Genomic DNA, 19,920 nt, shown 5'->3' with positions numbered 1-19,920 from the left:
GTGCTGGAAAGTGGCAGCGTGTGGGCCCCACCCCACTGGAGATACACTTGCCCTCTACTACCAGGGTGGTCACCTTTTATGTTCAAACTTCTTGCTCTCAGTTCCCTACTAGTAAGGATCTATTGAGCATTCACTCCATAATATGGTTAAAATAATTTACTTTTAACTTATATCATTCTCCTGGGCTTCCCCAGTGGCTCAGTGGTAAAGAATTCCTCTGCCAATGCAGGAGACCTGGGTTCGATCCCTGGGTTGGGAAGATCCCCTGGAGGAGGAAATGGCAACCCACTCCAGTATTCTTGCCTGGGAAATCCCATGGACAGAGGAGCTTGGCAGGCTACAGTCCATGGGGTCACAAAAGAGTCAGACCCAACTTAAGCAAGTAAGCAAAAACATTCTCCTAAGATTATCTTCATGATGAAACAGGCAGAAAAATAACAAATATTAAAGGGCCAGAGCAACACAACTTGAAATAGACATATTGTTCATCTCACATCTCAACCTAGACATCACACCCACTTTGGAGTCCACAGTATAGATTGAAAATTTGCCCAGCCATCAGGGACCTGGCCACATCTTTCTCATCCAGAACAGTGACAGTTTTCAACTGAGATCCCCAGGAACAGATCCTGAGATGAGAAAGTAAGGAAGCAAGACAGGGTAGGTAGGGGGTGGTGCTCGGTAAAATGTGACTTCCAGTAAGGTCCTGGAAGAGGGTACCTCTCAGCCTGCTCCTTTGGCGGCTCTGGAATATGACTCAGACCTCAGAGCCTTCCTGACCAATGGCAAGGGAGCTGGGCTTTCGTATTCCCTCACTGCCAGTCATGGGTTAACTAATGTGTGCCTGGGGGCTGGGGGAGCAGAGGTGATGCCAGGCAGGCAAGGTAGCTCCAGCCGCCTGGGGGGAGATGCTCTGAAAAAGAACCTCCAGTGCTGGCTGGAGAAAAGCACACTGCAGGGGTGAGGAGATGCGCAAACAAGTGGTAAAAAATGTACGCCAGGAGATCTGGGGAACACTGTATATGATGGTAACTAGCATGGCAAACGCTGAGCTGTTGAGTCCCCTGCTCCCAGGTCAGTCTCCTGCTCATGTGAGGCTGAGAGGGGTGAGGTGGGTCATTTTCCCTGCCAGGCTCTGGACTGTCCAGGAGGCAAAGTGAGGAGGGCACTCGACCTGTGTGTGTGTGTGTGTGTGTGTGGCCACCCTCAGGAGACTGAGACCAAGGCATCTCCTTTGTAAAACACTGACAAGGTACTGCTCCAGAGGTACTGGAAAGCTGGAGCAGAACCAGCACTTTCTAAAAGCATCCCTCTAGGGTTGGCTAGATGCGGGGGGGGGGGGGGAAAGGGGGGCAGAACCTGCCGCCCCTGGAAATTTGGGCCAAGCTCTGAGCACCCCATTTGCTCCTGCTGTGACCACATGACCTTGGGGGAGGGTTTGGCTTTTCTCAGTATGGACATTCCTGCCTCTATTAAAACAAGGAGGGCTGTGCTCACTTCCTGCCTAATCCACAGAGAAATATTCTGTTTCTGGAAAACTCAGGAGACCTTTGTTGTTGTTGTTGAGTCGCTCAGTCCTGTCTGACGCTTTTGCAACACTTTGGACTACAGCCAGCCAGGCTCCTCTGTCCATGGAATTCTCCAGGCAAGAATACTGGAGTGGGTTGCTATGCCCTCCTCCAGGGGATCTTCCCAACCCAGGAATCAAATCTGTATCTCCTGCATTGGCATTTACCACTGAGCCAACCGAGAAGCCCTCAGGAGCCCATGGAAGAAGGGAAATCACAAGTACCCGCAGCCGGGGCTATATCATTTGTAGCTTGGATGGGCAACCACCCACAGCAGAGTGACTGGTTCTGGGTTTGACAGTGTTTTGAGGGTCCAGAGCTGGTCATGTGGCCATGTTCACAGAAACGAACACACGGGCTCCCCGCTATGATGTTATCGCCCTCTGTCCGCCACTCATCCCCATCTCAGAAATATCACCAGGAACATTTCACCATTCTTGCAGCGATCTTTAATGAAGTCTATTTCATCATCTGAGATGCTGTAGAGATAGTCCTGTGTGGATGTGGGTTCTAAGGCGACTGGATTTCTGACTTACCAAACAATGATCACGTTTCTATTTTTCTGCACCATCCACCTTTTTAGACGGTGTTTATGTTTCATGTTAAATATAATTCTCTTTGGCTTCCCTGGCTGCCTGGGGCCTAGTTCTGCTCTGTCCTAGAGCATCTCACCCGGGAGCTGCCTCTCCATGTGGCCTCTGGGGTCGATTCATTTTTCTCCCGATGCCTTAATGAGTGATGATTTCTCGAGACAATCAGATCGGCTGTGCGGGAGATTCAGCTCCATCATTACGACAGTCGGATACATCACAGGCACCATTTTTCAAACCCGTGTTTTTCATCACACAGATATGACTTGATTAAACCTTTGTGATATTACATTGGGATATTTGAAAATAGCCTTTAGTGGCCAGCATGTGGGTCTTGTTTCTGATCAATCTGTTACTGCTGTTGAGGTACTTTTACAAATGTTTGAGAGCAAAGACTAGAACCAGACTGCCTGGGTCCAAGTCCCATCTCTGCTACTGATCACTGTGTAACTTTGGTCAAGTTACAGTCTCTCTGTGCCTCAGTTTTCTCCTCAATAAACTGGGAATAATACTACTAATAAGAGATAATACTAATCATAGCAAGATACTTACTTCATAGAACAGTCTCCATGGTGAAAAGAGATAATACTAATAAAGTGCTTGGCACATACTAAAAGTTAAAGATGTTTTCTAGTATTGTCATTGTTATTATTATTTACTCCTCTCTACAAGTCCTCTGAGGTAGAGTTAATTTATAGATAAGGGAACTGATACTTGAGAAGGATTAAGTAACTCAATCAAGCGATAGAGACATGGCACCAAATTTTTTGTTCAGAGTTGAATGGGCTCATGGCTATTTTGCTTCTCTTTTCAAAGTTGACTTTATGTGAAGGTAAAGCAAGGAGGTCCCCCCTCCTTGTGGAGGAGGGGGAACCCAGCCCCAGCCCCATCAACAAGCAAAAAGAGCAACTGAGACATACATTAAGTTAGTCAACTAGTCATTGATTAAGCACCCACTATGTGCCAGGCACCATGCCAGGCCCTTGAGGATCTCATCAGCTATCTAGACACACAACTGGCCCCATACACCACGAGTGCCTACCTAACTAGGAATGCTGGGATTTTATTGAATTCCAGTTTGTCTGTTTCCAAAGGCTTAAATAATGTTCTCTCTCCATCTTTCTGTCCAAATTTTCTGTGACATGGGAAGTTGGACTTGTTGGCCTGAGGATTTTGTGCTCTTTACAGTTTGAGATTCCCAAGAAAGTGAAAGTCTCCAACAACATTCATATAACAAATCTCAGGGAACCTTCCAGTTGGCTCGGTTTACCCCATCCATGCGTCCCTGAACCAATTAGTATCACAGAGCAAAGGGGGTGAAGAATTGAACTATTAAACACTCCTAGACTGAAAATGAGGACATCGAGTGAAGTTGGATTAAGAAGTAAAGAATAGGGGCTTCCCCATGTAGGAGAGGTGATTACAAATCTGCCTTGCAATGCAGAGGACAAAGGTTCGATCCCTGGTCCGGGAAGATCCCACATACCACAGGGCCACTAAGCCCATGTGCCACAACTACTGAGCCTGTACTCTGGAGTCCTCGAGCCACAACTACTGAAGCCCTCACACCCCAGAGCCAGAGCTCCACAACAGAAGCTGCCACAATGAGAAGCTCATGCACTGAAACTAGAGAGTAGCCCCTGCAACTAGAGAAAAAGCCCACATGGCAAGGAAGACCCAGCAGAGCCAAAATAAATAAATATTTTTTAAAAGAAGTAATACTGTCCTGATCACTGCGAACCACAGGCGTTCTGAGCTCTCGCTGACTTACCAACCTGGCTTTGCTTCATGGAACAATGAGAACCAAGCCCCAAACGTCCTCTTGCATTCCAATCAGTTCTGAAGGAGCAGGAAAGAGCAATATATTAGGGCTCACCAAAAGTGGCATTACATAATGTTAAGTATCTCAGCCATCATCGTGAATGAGGCCAAGCTGATATTTGTAAGACACTGCGGGATGGGGTGGCACAGTGCTAAAGAATCTGCCTGTAATGCAGGAAACCCAGGAGATGTGGGTTCAATCCCTGGGTGGGGAAGATCCCCTGGAGGAGGGCATGGCAACCCACTCCGGTATTCTTGCCAGGAGAATCCCATGGACAGAGGAGCCTAGCAGCCTGCAGTCCATGGGGTCGCAAAGAGTCAGACACGACTGCAGCCACTGAGCACACACACACGCACATGGGACTCATGTCAAAAAGGAACTTAACTGAGGAAGCAGCAGGGGTACCGCTGTGAGCTCTGTGGAGTCCCCCTCCTCCCCCACCCACCCCCACTTTCCTCCTCCTCTCTGTCTGGCTCATTCCTATCATAGTCTCTTTCCTTTTCTGAATTCCTCTTTTAGATTCTCTTGTTTTTTTTTCTTTCCGTTCTTTCAGCCTGTCTTTTCATCCTTCAATCTCTTTTTCCTCTCCCCCTGGAGCTGACAGAACTAGACAAGGAACCGAAAAACACTGAACATACACTCTTTTGTGGGTGGGCGTGCAGGGTGGGGGTCGCTGCTCATTTGCTTCAGAACCATCCTGCTTGATTTTTTTTTTAAAAAGTAAGAAGTGAACCAGATTTCTAAGGGAAAATAATAAACAATATTCAAATCAGATAGTCATAAGTTGCCTTTGTCTGTGGTCTTCATTAGGTATTTGTCTGTGTTCACTCTTATCCGAGTAGATAAGGAAAACAGGGCAAAACAGTGAGGGAAAGGTCAAATGATACAGGTAAGCAATTCCTAGATAGGAAACCCTTAATGACTAACAAGAAGATGAAGAGATAATCACCCCCCATAAGTGATCAGAGAAATGCAAATTTAAATAGCTTACACCAAAGACATTGGCAAAACTCACAGAACTGAGTAAGACCCAACGCTGTCAAAGATGTGGGGAAATGGGAACTCTCAGGACTACTGGTGGGACTGCAAAGCGATATGGTCATTCTGGAGGATTATCTGATGGGGCCTGGAGAAACGAAGTCAGGGCAAACCCTATGACCTAGCAATCCCCTCTTCATCCCAGAGAAACTCATACAGCCCATGAAGGGGCATTTGCAGTGCCAGAGAGTGGGGCACAACCTAGGCATCACTCACAAGGGGATACATACAACGGTGGTAGACACAGATGATGGAATTTCTCGTAGCAGTCAGAAGCAATGGACCAGATTTATACGCAACACATGGACAGATCTTTAAGACATAGTGTTGAGTGAAAAGGGAACAAGATCTATGGCTTTATGTTAAATGACTGTTCTTATAAATTAAAAGCACATGTATGCCATACATCACACAAAACATACCTTGTATCTTTCAAAGAATATACATTAGAGTAGGTGCCAGACCTGAAGGTAGGCTGGGAAGAGAAGAATGGAGTAGGGATGGGGGATCTAGAGGAGAACCAGAAAATAAGTAAAACAAGAGGGGCCTGTGCCTGCATCAATGAGGATGGCAGTGTGACATGATCTGTGCTGTTTGATTAATTCAACATTCTGCATCTAAAGGGCAAAGGACAGAAGGGCGAGAAGAAAGAGAGGAAGGAAAGGAAAGAAGGAGAGCGGACAGCCGACCAACAGGGTCATTGTCCTCAAGAAGTACAGAGCAGGTATGGTAGAGCCTCTTTTATGTTGTGATTTATTTATTTTATGTCTGGATTCTGTTGTTAATTCTTTGTTTAAATATATCTATTTATTTTAATTAGAGATAATTACTTTACAACATGGTGATGGGTTTTGCTGTACATCAACATGAATCAGCCATAGGTATACATATGTCCCCTCATGCTGAACCCCCCTCCCACCTCCCTCCCCACCCCACACCTCCAGGTTGTCCCAGAGCACCAGCTTTGGGTGCCCTGCATCATACATTAATCTCCCACTGGTTATCTATTTTATAGTGGTAATGTATATGTTTTAATGCTATTCTCTCAAATCATCCCACCTTCTCCTTTTCCCACTGAGTCCAAAAGTCTGTTCTTTAGGTCTGTGTCTCCTTTGCTGCCCTGCACATAGGATCGTTGGTACCATCTTTCTAGATTCCATATAGATGCATTCATATACTGTATTTGTGTTTCTCTTCCTGACTTACTTCACTCTGTATAATAGGGGGATATATATATATATATATATATATATATATATCCTTTTAAAGAGGAGAATGCTGCTGCTGCTGCTAAGTCGCTTCAGTTGTGTCCAACTCTGTGCGACCCCATAGATGGCAGCCCACCAGGCTCTGCTGTCCCTAGGATTCTCCAAGCAAGAACACTGGAGTGGGTTGCCATCTCCTTCTCCAATGCATGAAAGTGAAAAGTGAAGTCGCTCAGTCGCTCAGTCGTGTCCAACTCTTTGCGACCCCATGGACTGCAGCCCACCAGGCTCCTCTGTCCATGGGATTTTCCAGGCAAGAGTCCTGGAGTGGGTTGCCATTGCCTTCTCCAAAGAGGAGAATAATGAAGGTCAAAATGAACGCATTGAAGGACTCATCCAAGGTCACAGATGAAGAGTCTTGGCCCTAGGTCTTCTCTTTTCTGGTGCGGGCTCTTCTCTCTGCCTCTTTCTTATAATGCAAGGAAGCAGTATGTTCTCAGTGACCCAAATTCAAGCATTGTGCCAGATAACCAAGATGGTGGCCAAAAGGATGAAGGGAGAAAGAAGGTCAGCAACTAGACTTGGTTAAGTGAAGGTGGACCTGCTTTAACCAGCTCAGACAGCTGGGCGGTGGCTCACAGTGGCTGGTAGCCACTGCTAAGCAAAGGAGGAAGAGTACCAAGGCTTGAGTGTATACAATCCCCATATTCAGAGACCCTCTTAGGAGGTTTCCTTTGCCACTCTTTTTGCTGCTCTAGGTTGTTCCAGACATTTCCTTTCATCCTAACTCAGCTTCATGTAAATATGTATGCCATAGGGACTTCTTCAGTTGTAAAGGACAGAAATTCCACTCTAATGGACTGAAGGGGAAAAAAAGCACCAAGTGGGGGTTATCTGCTCATATAACTGGCCAGTTCACAGACTACATCCTACTTCAGGTATGGCTGGATCCAGAGTTTTGAGCAATGGCAAAAGATAGCCTGTTTTCTCTGCCTCTGTGTGTGTGTGTTCCTCTATTTTTCTTTCTCTCCCCTCCCTCATCTCCCTCTGTTTTCCTCAGTGCTGGCTTTATTCCAAGGCAGGATCTCTCCTCTCTCCCACCAGAGATAGTTGCTGGCTGGACCAGACTGATAGTCTGCTCAGTTAGCAGTACCAGGCATCAGCCCGTGTCACTTTACTCATCACACTTACCCAAGTTGCAGGAAAGGCTCTCATGGTCTTTACTGTGTTCTATGCCTGAGCCCAAACCCATCATAGCAGCCAGGGGTTTTCCCTGAGCTCTGATCGGCAGGCCTGCATCATACACCCACCCTCAGAGTGTATGTGGTAGGGGTGGGGGAGGTGTTTATGTCAACACCATCCCAACTAAAGGAACTGAGAATGGGGGTAGAGGTTACCCACAAACGAAATCAGGGTGATGTGTAGACACTGACAACAGATATCTACTACCGCATATATGTATTTACTTCTATTTAGTTAATTTTACACAGCTCATCAAGTCACATGGCTCAAAATTCAAAAGGTACAATTCAAAAGGTACAAATTAATACACAGTGAAGTCTCGTTCTGATCCTTCTCCTAGCCACCGGGTCACCTTTCTGTGGCAGCCGCTAGTACTGGGGTCTTACCTTTCTCCACAGACCCTGCATGGGTATACAAGCCAATATGTAAACCGGTCTCTGCCCCTCCCCCGCATGCCCTTTGTACACAAATGGCATGCCTTCTGTCCTAGGGTCTGTGACTCTAGGTGTTTATTCTGTGGTTTAGGGGAGCAGTTTGACCCCGGAGGAGACCTGCCTCAGTTGCCCTCCCTCGTCCCCTTCCCACTTCAACTCCATCCCCACCAAAAGGCCAGGCCAGGCTGGAGGGGCTGCAGGGAGGCCAAGGAAGAGTACCTGGCTGGGCTCCACAGAGCTTCCTGCCAGCTGTCTTGGAGCCATTTGCTCCCTGAGGGAGGAGTTACAAGGAAATGCCACCTAACAGGGCGGTGCATCTCCATATAGGGTATCCCGGCCTGCCTCCGACCTGACCCTTCCTTCCAGGCCAGCAGACCAGGTGCAGGTCTCGGTGGTGGCCCCGCCCCCTGAGGAAGTGGGCCAGAGGGATTGGCTGAGCAGGGTTCTGATGGGAGGAGCAGTGCAGGGGAGGGGCAAAGAGAGAGGGGTCCGCTGGCCCAGAGCAGCCGTGGAGAGGGCAGAGGGCCAACACACTCCTGACCTTGGCGTCTCCTGGAAACAAGGCCCACCCTCAGAGTGGCCTTCATAATCGGCACGCCCCCTTTCAACACATCCGTGATAGGGGCTGGGCTTTGATGCTGGTTAAGGGTCAAACTTCCATAGATGCTTTTTAACAGGAGCCCATTTAAATCTTACAACCGGTCTAGGAGGTAGGGAGTGGCCTGATTCCCTTTTTACAGGTAAGGCAATGAGCTTTAGCTGGGAGTACCGTGCGAGGATGTAGACCTGGGTCTGGGCTGTACCACTCGGCCTCCTGAATCACCACCATTCCCCTCATACCCGGCTCCCGCGTCCACCCCTGCTTGGAAGCCGTTTGGCAAAATCAGAAGCCTGAAAATGGCCAATCAAGAGAAAGGGATGCTTCAACCACACCTGTTGATGCTGGAACTCAAGGCAGGTTTCCCAAAAGGACAGGGACAGGTCCTCCACTTCCTCCCTGTGACCTCAGTGGCGTGGGGAGGCGGGGAGCAGCGTGGGTCATGGCGGTTAACCGTTGTCATAATTCTCTCCCCTGGAGCAATGAACTCGGTCTCCCTCCATCTGTGTGGGAGGAATGTAATCCAGTTCTGCTTGGAACTCAGAACACATAGTGATGCCTTTTTCCTTTTGTGGTCAGGAAATGAGTTTTGCTCTGTTTTTCACTCGGGGGCTTATTATGCAATTGCTTAAAATATGCAGCGGGATGCAGATATTTATATGAGGATGTTGAAATGATGACTTTTTAATGGAAGCAATCTAATTATGCCATATCTCTGCCCTTTTCATTTTTTAAAAAATTATTCTTACGGTGTTTGAAAGAAGCAGAAATGTTTGGTGCATGCGTCTGGGTTGTGTTTTTGTTTTTGTTTAGGATATGTGGTTTTAATCTCCCAGACTGTTTAAATGAATTGCAAAGGAAAAAAAAATCCAAAAAGTATATGGCTGTGATTTAACAAGATAATTAGCAGCTGCACTTTATAACAAAATCTAAGACAATTATCACTTCAGGAGGACCCAAAGGAATCCCAGCTGCTGACATCCTGGTTCTCTGCCATAGGCAATGACATCATAACTGCTCCAGACAAAGGGGAGGTGGTTTCTGGTCACTGTGATGTCACTTGCTCCAACAGACAGTCCCAGACAGCTGGAAGACAGGTGGCTGCTTCCTAGGACGTGAAAGAGGACAATGGACACCAGAAGGACATCAGTTAATTACCAGCCCAAACCCCATCCCCGCTGCCTACTGATGGTGTCCATCTTCTTCCCCTACTCTTGCAGTACCATCTTTTGAGAAGTCAAATCATTTGCTCGCCTCCTCTCCAAGGCCTCATTTCTCAATCTTTATCCCAGTGAATCCAACATTAGTGGCTTACTGAGCCTTAACAGTCAAGTTTATCACTTAGCCAAAATATGTCCCTTCAAAGATGAGAATTCCTAAGTTCCGTCGGACAGCAAGTCAAAGCTAGCTTGAGAAGATTTGTATTTTCATGTCAGTGTTGCTTTCTTTGACTCTATGGGAAACAATGTATCAACCTAGGCTCCCAAATACTTTCAGAATCAAAGAACAGAGCCCTCTGATGCAGCATCATCAAAGTCCATGTAGTGAATAGGAATTTGCCATTGGTTGAATTTTATACGTAAAATTGAGTCATAATGGGCTCATTCCATGATTATCAATTCCAGTAAGTGTTTAAATGCATTGTAGGATAGTCTGCAATGCACTTAAATATTGAACTCACGGTCAGTCTTTTGATGGTTCCAAAGGATCAGGAGAGCAGATCTGATTTCCTTGTAAACTGCAGGAGTCACAGACCAGCCGGCTGATTCTGGTTATAAACAACCAAATGTGTGTCTACACCCCCACCCATTCATGAAACTATAAAGTGGCAGCCAAGGCCTTGAACGTCACAGTGCCAGATGACATTCTTGGTGCCCAGGTGGGAATCTGTCTTCCCTCCTTTGACAGATAAACCACAAAAAGATGAGGACTTGTTCTTGTTCTTGCTCAATCCCCCCTAGTCCTGAAAGCCATCTCCCTTGCAGCCAAGTTACACACTGGGGGAGGATAAGAGGGCTCAGAACATCTTTCCTCCCAGGCTCAGCTAGAAGGCATCTGGGTACACAGGAAATGAAATGAGACTTGAATAGCCCCAAGAAAGCCACCGACTGTCACGTCTCACTTAAACACTGATGCTGGCTAGCCCTGAGGTAGCGACCACAGACCTGCCCAGAGTCCAAGGGGCTAAATGTGCAGCCCCACACAGCAGATCTTTGGCCCAGTGCCATTCTCAGCCTTCTAGAAAACTTCCTCCTTCCTTTATGGAAAACAGGTGTCCATGTCTTCATGCATTAGGCTGGATGTCAGACAGGACCCTGGGCTGACGGGCTGTTTCTGTTATCTCTTGCTATTTAATAAACCACCCAACCTTAGTGGTATAAACAATAACCATTTTAGTATGCTCCTTATTCAATGGGCCAGAAATTCAGACAGGGCACCACTGTGGTGGCTTGACTCTGCTCTGTGATGTCTGGGGGCCTCAGCTGGGAAAACTTGAATGGCTGAGGGATGACTCAACAACTGGGGGCTGGAATCGTCTGAAGGCTCCTTCACTCACGTGTCTGGCGCTTGGGCTAAAATGACTCAAAAGCTGGGCTCAGCTGAAACTGTTGATGGGCCCACCCACATGTAGCCTTTTCGTGTGGATCGGGCTTCCTCATACCATGGCAGCCAATAGCCACACTTCTCACATAGCAGCTTGGAGTTCCGAGTGTTCCAGCAAAGAAGGCAGAAGTTGCATGGCCTCTTATAACCCAGTCACACAGTTAAGTCACAGAGCATCACTCTTGTAGTGTTCTTTTAGTTGGAGCAGTCACAAACCCACCCAGATTCAAAGGGAGTGGTCATAGAACCCATGACTTGATTAGAAGAATGTCAAAGGCTTTGCTGCCATGTTTCACAACCACTAGGAGGCTGACTTCTGCATGGTGCCCACTTTCACCTTGAGCCAGGTCTTCAATGGCACTTGAATGCTAGGGCAACGTTTTTCCATGAGGATCAGTGGCGTTGTTGTTGTTCAGTCGCTGAGTTGTGTCCTACTCTTTGCGACCCCATGGCTTCCCTGTCCTTCACTATCTCCCGGAGTTTGCTCAAACTCATGTCCATTGAGTCAGTGATGCCATTAGGGCAACACTTAAGATGAGCAGGAGAATGGAGGAGAGGAGGGTGAAGTGCAACACTTTGGTTTCTTTTATCAACATCTAATTATTTCCCCTCATTTCTGAGGGCATATGAATTTCCCTCAGACCCTCCCCCTTGCCGTTTTCTTCCAAAGTAGATGGAAAAGGATAAGCCATGTGACAGCCACATTTTGAGTGCAGAAAATGTGGCTGCTGTGGGGGGAGAGAAGGGCAGGAGACCTGCCTGGAGAAAGCAGGTTTCTCGGTGGGCCAGGGGTAGCAGAGATCTAGACAGGAGGAGTCCTGCTCAAGTTGGAGGTACAAAGCCATTTCACTTCCTTCCTTTCTTCTTCTTTTATTATTTATTTATTTTTTTGCTTGCACTGTACGACATGCAGGATGTTAGTTCCCTGACCAGGGATCGAACCCACACCCCACTGCATGGACAGTGCAGAGTCTTAACCACTGAACCACCAGGGAAGTCCCTCCTTCCTCTCTTCTGACCCTCAAAGCCTGACTGCATACCAGGTTAGCCCATGACTCCCTCCCAGGGCTTCTGTCCTGAGAAGGAGAGTGTGACTATAGAATGCGATAGAGTATCTGAGATGACAGCCAGAGTTCTTGGCAAGGCAGGGCTCTGGGGTGTTTGCTTTCCACTGCAGCCCCAGGGGTGCACCTGGTGGCCCACCTGGGCTTCTAGAAAAGCATTCAGTGTTTCTACAGACCCTTCCAGGTGTTGAGATAGGCAACAGGAGAGGGATCCCAAATCAGGGCTTGGAAGGGACCTTCTGGCCCAGGGACCCCACCCACATCCTTTTCACAGCCCAGGGTCACCAGTGTGTCAGTGGCTAAGCTTGGTCACCTTGCCTTTCACCTGGGGCAGGGCAAGGCGGATGTCCACAGAGGACTGACTGCCAGGGGTTACACTCAGGAGAAAGGCACTAATCGCCAGCGTTTAGCCACTCCCACTAGCCCCCTCTGAGACTCTGGGCAGCTCTGGGCCTGCTGGGCGGCTCCTGCCCACCCCCAGCCACCCGCAGAGGCGCCCCAGGCTGCCAGGGCCACGTCACCGTCACCGTCTCCGCAGCCTGCGGTCTGCCCGGCTAATGGCAGCGGCTGCAAGGGGAGCGAAGCCTCGGTAATTACAGCGTCAAGGAATCACAAATGACATTAGAAGCATTAGACCTGGCACGGCTGCCTCCGGAGAGGTCGCTGGGAGGAGGCCGGGGCGGGGGGCCAGGGGCCGGGAGACAGACTCGCCTCTGTCTCACCCCACCCCCTGTGCTCCCAGCCGGGCTGAGATGACAATACCAGGATTCACGAGTCCTTCGCAGAAACCACGTCGGCCGCCAGTCTCGTGTGTGTCAGCGAAGATAACAGATGTCTTTCACGGGGAAATAATTGCCTGAAACACAACTGGACAACCCCCCAGGAGATTGCATTAGAGGGAGGGAGCCTGGCTTCAGGGGATGGGGGGTGACCTAGTAGGCAGCCCCCTCCCCAGTTCCCATGATCCTTTGACATCCTAATGAGCTGAGCTGGCCCGGAAGATAATTATTATGTCAGCGGTGCTCGCCTGCCCCTCTGGCCAGCCTGACTGGGGGCGATGGCAGTGGGGCGGGGCTTTGGGGGGTGGCGTGGGGATTTGTTGCTGAAGGAATCCCCCAGGGGCGGAGAAGGGAGGAATGGAGGGAAGGTCCAGGCCAGGATCAGTTACCATCTTTCAAAGCCTGAGAAATGGGTCCGAAGTGGAAAGACTGCCTTTGGCCCAAGCTGACACCAGTAGGTGTCACTATAAGGAAAGGTGGGGCCCCGGGGGCTGTCTGAGGACTGTGCTGGTAAAAATAGAGCTCGCCTGTGTTCCCACTGCCAAGTCGCCAAGCCTGGTGATTTATAAGGCTGGGAGCAGACGTGTGTGTAAATGTTTTTGCGTGCGAGATGTGTAGCCAACCGCGGGCTGGCTCTTTCTAACTTACAAGGAGAGAGCGAGGGAGGGAGGGGAGGGGAAAGAGCGCAGGCAGCCAGGGTGGGAAGCACATGGACCACTTTTATGTAACACTCCTCTGATACACGCCGCAGTGGGGATTTATGCTGTCTTTGAAGTAAATTGCATCCCGGTGCACCATAGCATGAAAGTTAAGATTTACCATGGCTGGGACCTCCGAGACCCTGCTGGAAGCTAGAATAATTAGCACAGCATTTGGCTGCCTCTCCTCCCGCTCTGCGGGCGGTGACAGGAGTGGCACTAATAGATCTTCCAGGCCTGGGCCCCGTGTGTTTGTTATGGGGTCCACGGCGGTGGCGGGCCAAGAGGGCTCTGGTCAACTGGGGACTTGGAGGCAGGGGAAGGGGCTGGGACTGGCCCTATTGCTAGGAACTGGGGGTCCCACTCCTCCTGGAGGTGCTCCTCTGTCAAAGGGAGGGGTTGGGCCACCACAAGTGCTTCTGGAACTCAGGGAGTTCATCTATAAACAGATTCCAGTGCCAGTCTCCTGGCTCGCTACAGGTGGGCGTCCTGGGGTGCCCGGCCAGTCTGGGGATCTGCCGGGTTAGATCAGCTCCGGGATTCAGTGGTTTTCAGAAGACAGGACCTGAGTCCCCCACCAAGTCCTCCCAACTCTGCTCCTCCCCTCCCCCTGCTGCAGGCACCTTCCTCGGGGGCCTTCCCCAGATCCTTCCCCAGATCCTCAATCTTTCATGCTGCAACATGAAACATGAACTTGATCAGCAAATCCTGAGCCCCGTAGGGAGACTCTTAACAGCTGCCTGGTTACCCCAGCTCTACTGCTAACCAGCTGTGTGACCTTGGGCAAGTCGCTGCCCTTTTCTGGGCTTCAGCTTCTATTTGTGTATCCTGATGGGCTTGAATGTTCACCAGATCATCTTGAAGGACCTCCTAGAATATTCTGTGATATAGATGACTCTCTTCCTCCCCAGGACACCTGCATGGAACTCTAAGGAATCAAAATGCAGAAGCAATGTCCAGTTATGGGGTCCCAGGCTCATGATAGAATGCTGGTAGGGGGAGTAGGGACCAGCCAGCACTGCTCATTGCAAAGATACAAATGCCTATTCAGCAAAGGCTTTCCTGAGATGGCAGTGAGGTCATATGATCAGTTATCATTCCACAGAGCAGAGCAGTTTCCCAGGACCCCTGGAGACTCGACTTCATAATATAATCAGAAAGTAACACTGGATAGCATTTTCCAAAGCCCCCATCTGATTCTCACAATGTTGGTTTATGCTTGCTAATAAAATTGTCCCCATTTCACATCTGGGAAAACTGAGGCCCTGGGAAATCGACTAGCCTCAGGGAATCAAAGCAATGTTAAAGAAAGAGAGGTTTTGAACTCAAAACCACGTGTGAGTGCAAATCTCAACTCTGCCACACTAGCTGGGTAAACTAGGGTAAAGGGGAAACTCTCAAGGCCTCAGTTTTGTCATCAGTGAAATGGGCATTAACTGGACCTAAATGAGGTCTAGTAAGGGCTCACTGAGCTGCTGCTGCTAAGTTGCTTCAGTCGTGTCCGACTCTGTGCGACCCCATAGACGGCAGCCCACCAGGCTCCCCTCCCTGGGATTCTCCAAGCAAGAACATTGGAGTGGGTTGCCATTTCCTTCTCCAATGCGTGAAAGTGAAAAGTGAAAGTGAAGTTGCTCAGTCATGTCCGACTCTTAGCGACCCCATGGACTGCAACCTACCAGGCTCCTCCATCCATGCAATTTTCCAGGCAAGAGTACTGGAGTGGGGTGCCATTGCCTTCTCCGAAGGGCTCACTGAGCTAGCACACCCAAAAGGGATACACAGGTCAGCCTGCCCAGAGGAACAGAAGATCCCCGGTCCGGAGTTGCTCCACCAGTAACAGGAGAATCTGGCTTCAGGCCCAAGTCACTCTTGCCTCCCGGGCCTCGTGTGATGTCTGGCACCGGTCAGGCCCAGTAAATATTTGTGTTGGAGAAGGTAGCAGATAAAGCTATGAGGGCTGCAGAAGATTTTCAAAGGGAAATGTGGGCCTGTGGCATGGAGCGAGGGTAGGAAAGGGGCGGAACCCAGTATAAATGCCCACAGTGCAGGATCTAGAGTGCCATGTAGGTCAGGACCAGAATCACAAGGGGACAGAGGTTCTTGGGTAGATTCTGCAGGACCAGTCCCCAAAACACCTTGAGCTGTCTTTCAAGTCAGTCTTCTAAGGCTCGAGATTTGGTGAAAATCTGCTCAATGAAGTGAAACTGGCAGCCACAAATGCCAAGTAGGGTTCCTGAATGAGCCGTCTTCCCGCTCCTCTCCCTTGCCCCCACCACACCCTGAATTCCTCTCTGTTGCACAGACATCTGTGTGGGGAGGAGAGATGAAGTAGAGGCTCTCTCCCATGTAAATCCTAGGCTCTGAAGGATGAGGTGACCTCAGGGTCACCCCAGAAAATTGCCAACTGCTCTCCGTCCCCACTCCATGCTCTCCAGCCTCCAGTCTCTCCCTGATAGACCAGAGATGAAAGTGACTAGACGTCTCAAGCCCTAGAGCGTCCTATAAGACCTGCCTTCTGCCCCGCAGTGGGGAGAGCACCACTTAAGGAGTCAGAGGCTCCCCTGCGTATTTACCTTATTTCTTCAGAAGCACCTCCCTTTGCTGAGGTCACTCCCAGGACAGGTGACGCAGGCTTACCAAACAGATAGGCTGGCATAACACCCGAGAATTCTTGATTGCTCCTCAGAGATCAGGGATGGATGGATGAATGGATGGATGGATGATAGATGGATGGATAGACAGTTGGGTGAGCCGAGTTCCCCTGCCCCCAGCCTCATTCCTGTTACAATCAGGAGGCTTTTGCAAATGTCTCGCCTACTTTCTGCCAACTGCAGCTTTAAAGCACTCCCTTTTCTCTGCTCCCTGAGAGACAACACAGAGCCAGCTGATCTCCTGTTAGAAACAGTCACTCGTAGTTAACTGCCATTCCACACATATGACATCAGGGAAAGAAGGAGGGTGTGGAGGCAGACAGAACCAGGCTTGAAACTACACCCAATACCCCTGAGCTGTGTGACCTCGGGCAACTTACAAAACCTCTCTGAACCTATTTTATCATCTGTAAAATAGGGAGTCGTAATCATGACTTCCGAGGGATGTTATGAGAAAGAGATCATTCCCAAGAAGTACCTGGCATGCGGTAGATTTTTTTCAGGGGAGTGAGAGAGAGGTGGTAGAAAACAGCCTGAGCTTTGTCATCTAAACAGGTCTGGGCTAGAATCTGCTCGACCACTAATGGGTGCGGCCCTGAACCTCATCTACAGAAAGAGGTTATGATACATACCTTTCAGAGTTGCCATGAACAGTAGACATATTTTCTGTAAAGCTCCCAACACACAGTAGGTGCTTAACAAATGGTAGCTGTTAGTACCTCTTGTGAAAGGAGGTGGGGAAACTGAGGCACAAAATGGCCTACTTGGTCAGTGAAAGAGTGATGGGGTCCAGGCCTCCGCATGGCCCATGAGCCACCCAAAACACCAGTGGGTACATGGTTCCACCGAGCATGATCCCCACCCAGCAGCCCTTCAGGCTTCCCTGATTAGAATTTGGCCTGACCTCCGAGTGGCTGCAGCTGGCAGGGTGGGCGGAGCCTGAGAGCTAATTTTGCCCAGTCTTCTGGACTCCTAACCCAGTGCTCTCCCCACACCTTTACGAGGCATCATAGCAGATGATGGAGAACACCGGAGACATGCCACCACTTGGGGCCACGTGACCTCAGGCCCCGGCCTAGCCTCTCTCTATGGCAGTAATGGGAGTGATACCGGTGCCTACCTCAAAGAGTTGTTGCAGCTGTGAGACAGTGCCCGGCACGTGCAAAGTCCCCAATCAATGCTAGCTACGATTATTATTCGCTCTTTGCCACACAGAGCTTTGATCTTGCAAAGACCCATTAATCGCTCAGCCCCTTCTTCAAGGGATTTAAAAAAAAAAAAAACAGCAAATGAAATTCTACATGAAATCATCGCTGTAATATTTCTGCTGCCAGGACAAATCATTAGGAGGGAAAAAAAAAAAAAACTGGCAGTGATACCACTGGCCTGCTCAGAATGAAGAAGGGACATTAATATAGCAGCTTCCGGTCTAATGGCTAAGGAAGGGGGAGGGGAAGGGGAGGGCTGCCAAAGGAGGGGACACTAGAAGGAAGGGGCCTGTCAGTCAGGAGTCCCCAGGGGGTGGAGGGGTTTCTGCATCCAGCCAGGAGTGGCACAGAGCCAGCTTGGGTTTGGGGAGAAGAAAGCCCCACCCCCACCTGCACCCCAGGGACCACTGCCCAGCATCTGGTTGAGATGCCCCCTCCTTCAGGACAGGGGGCCTTCTCAGGCTGAAGGAACTTTCTTCACGGAACCCTGGACCAGGGGCTTGGCAATCCCTGAGGCTGGACCCAGGCGACCGCTGATCTGGGTTTGTGCTATCTCTGCCACTCTCTGACCTCCCCTGCCCTTTCTGGGCATCCATTTCCCCAACTGAAGACTGATGGGTTGGGCTGAGGTCTGGTTTTGAAAGTTGGGTCAGAGAGCCCAAGGGTGTGTACAGGCCCCCCACCCTGCTTCTCCCAGAGGGGTCCCACCAGGGACCGACTGAGGCCTGGGGTTACAGACAAGTATGATTTTGTTTAGCAAAGGGATTCTGCTATTTCAAACTCAAGAATGTAGAAAGCCTCAGAGTAGAGGGTCCCCTGCAACCCCTCCCGCAACCAAGTGTTCCCTGGCCTTGGAGGCACCAAGGACAAGCAGGGAAAGCTGGCCTGGCTCAAGGTTCCGAGGCCTTGCTGATCTTCCTTCCCAAGCGGCCACCAGGCCTTGAGTGCCACAGTTTATCCTCCAGCAAGGGCTGGCTGGACACAATGCCTTGGCCCAAGGCCCGCTTGCAGGAGCCAAGCCCAACAGTCTCCTTGGCATCCTGGCTTGTGCCAGCACACTCCTTGGCAGAGGATGTGACCAACGGGCAGAAGGAGTGCTGTTTGGACTGGACACACCAGAAAAGTGTCTTGGGTCCCCTTTCTGAGCTCAGGCCTGGGGTGTCTCAATAGGCAATCCATCCTGCTGGGGAAGTTGGGAGAGACAGTGGGGCTAAGGTGTGGGGCCTGCCTGAGGCCACCCTGGGACCTCCAGGAAGTGGTGTGGGTCACCAGGCCCCCACCCAGACTCTGAGCCCCCAATTCTGAACTTGATCTTGGGGTCCTTGATCAGCAGACAGGTGCCCCCAGTTGAATCACAGGGTACATCTCAGATTGTTTCCTGATAATCATGCTTTGTCAGGGGCGAGGAAGAACACTGGCTTGTTAAGCACACCAAAGCTAGAGAGGGGCGGGATTTCCTTCAAGGAGGAAAAAGGGGGCCCAGAAAGGATGGCCAGGTGCCTGTACCCTTTTTATAGTTTTGCTGTGGTACAGATCAGCTCTCTTTGGTGTAGCAGTCAAGGTCCTCCAAGTGAGGCCCCCACCTACTCTCTCCCCTTGCACTCGGCAGCCGATCATCAGTCAGGCCATTCTCATGCCCCCGTGGCTTTGCACAGGCAAGTCTCCATCCCACCCCTCTGCCTCCTGCCTACACTCAACTTTATCTGCCTGGCAACCCCTGCTCACCCTTCAAAACTCATTTTACCTTCCTCCATAAGGCCTCTGATTCCTTCCATAGAGAGGTTCTAGCCTCTGTCTCCCCACAATATCTTACACACACATACATACACAGGTATCACTTGTGGCAATTTATATTTGCTAGGAGGATGTGTCTTTGGCCTGCATTACTGGACTGTGAGCTTCTTGATATGGACAGATACTTGCATAGTTGTCTTATTTCCGTCTTGCCTGCCTAAAAATTTGGTTGTGATGGCATCAGGAAGAATGATAACCAGCACGTATAAGTGACCCCGTGTGCCAGGCCCCCTCTCGGGTATTTCCCACAACACCCCTGCAGTGAGTACAGGGTGGGGGGCGGAGCTATGACTCCATTTCACAAATGAGGAAACTGTGGCTCCAGAAGGTTAAGAATCCTTCCCAAGGCCACACAGCTAGTAAGGCTAAGCCAAGATACGATCGTCACTCTTAGATTCCAGAACCCATCGTTTTTACCCCTTTCTCTCCTTACTGGGCTGGTGCCAGAAGCTGTATCCCAGGTTCTTGATTCCCAGTGCCTGCCAGAGATTACAGATTGAGCAAATGAAGATACCACCCATGCCTGTGAAGCAGATAGAACTGGCGAGGGGATGGACAGTCTGACAGTGACCCCCAGACTGGGTGGCTCCTGCTCTTCAAAGTGCGGTCCCCAAACCAGCAAGAG

The 19,920-nt window shown here is 49.8% G+C and overlaps 1 long non-coding RNA gene across 1 annotated transcript; it reads right to left on the bottom strand.

Annotated features, from left to right (window-relative positions):
• Positions 1–7,686: 7,686 nt before the first annotated feature.
• On the bottom strand, positions 7,687–17,134 carry LOC129638949 (uncharacterized). The gene is made up of 4 exons (XR_008708106.1): positions 16,926–17,134; positions 12,928–13,032; positions 8,833–9,605; positions 7,687–7,866 (listed from the first exon to the last, which is right to left on the bottom strand). It is a non-coding gene; the product is annotated as an uncharacterized LOC129638949 (long non-coding RNA).
• Between the last annotated feature and the right edge of the window lie 2,786 nt (positions 17,135–19,920).

This window comes from Bubalus kerabau, chromosome X, assembly GCF_029407905.1.
Source record: "Bubalus kerabau isolate K-KA32 ecotype Philippines breed swamp buffalo chromosome X, PCC_UOA_SB_1v2, whole genome shotgun sequence".
NCBI classification, from domain to species: Eukaryota; Metazoa; Chordata; class Mammalia; order Artiodactyla; family Bovidae; genus Bubalus; species Bubalus kerabau.
The sequence above is the reverse complement of the archived record's forward strand: the minus strand, read 5'-3'. Positions and strand labels throughout refer to the sequence as shown.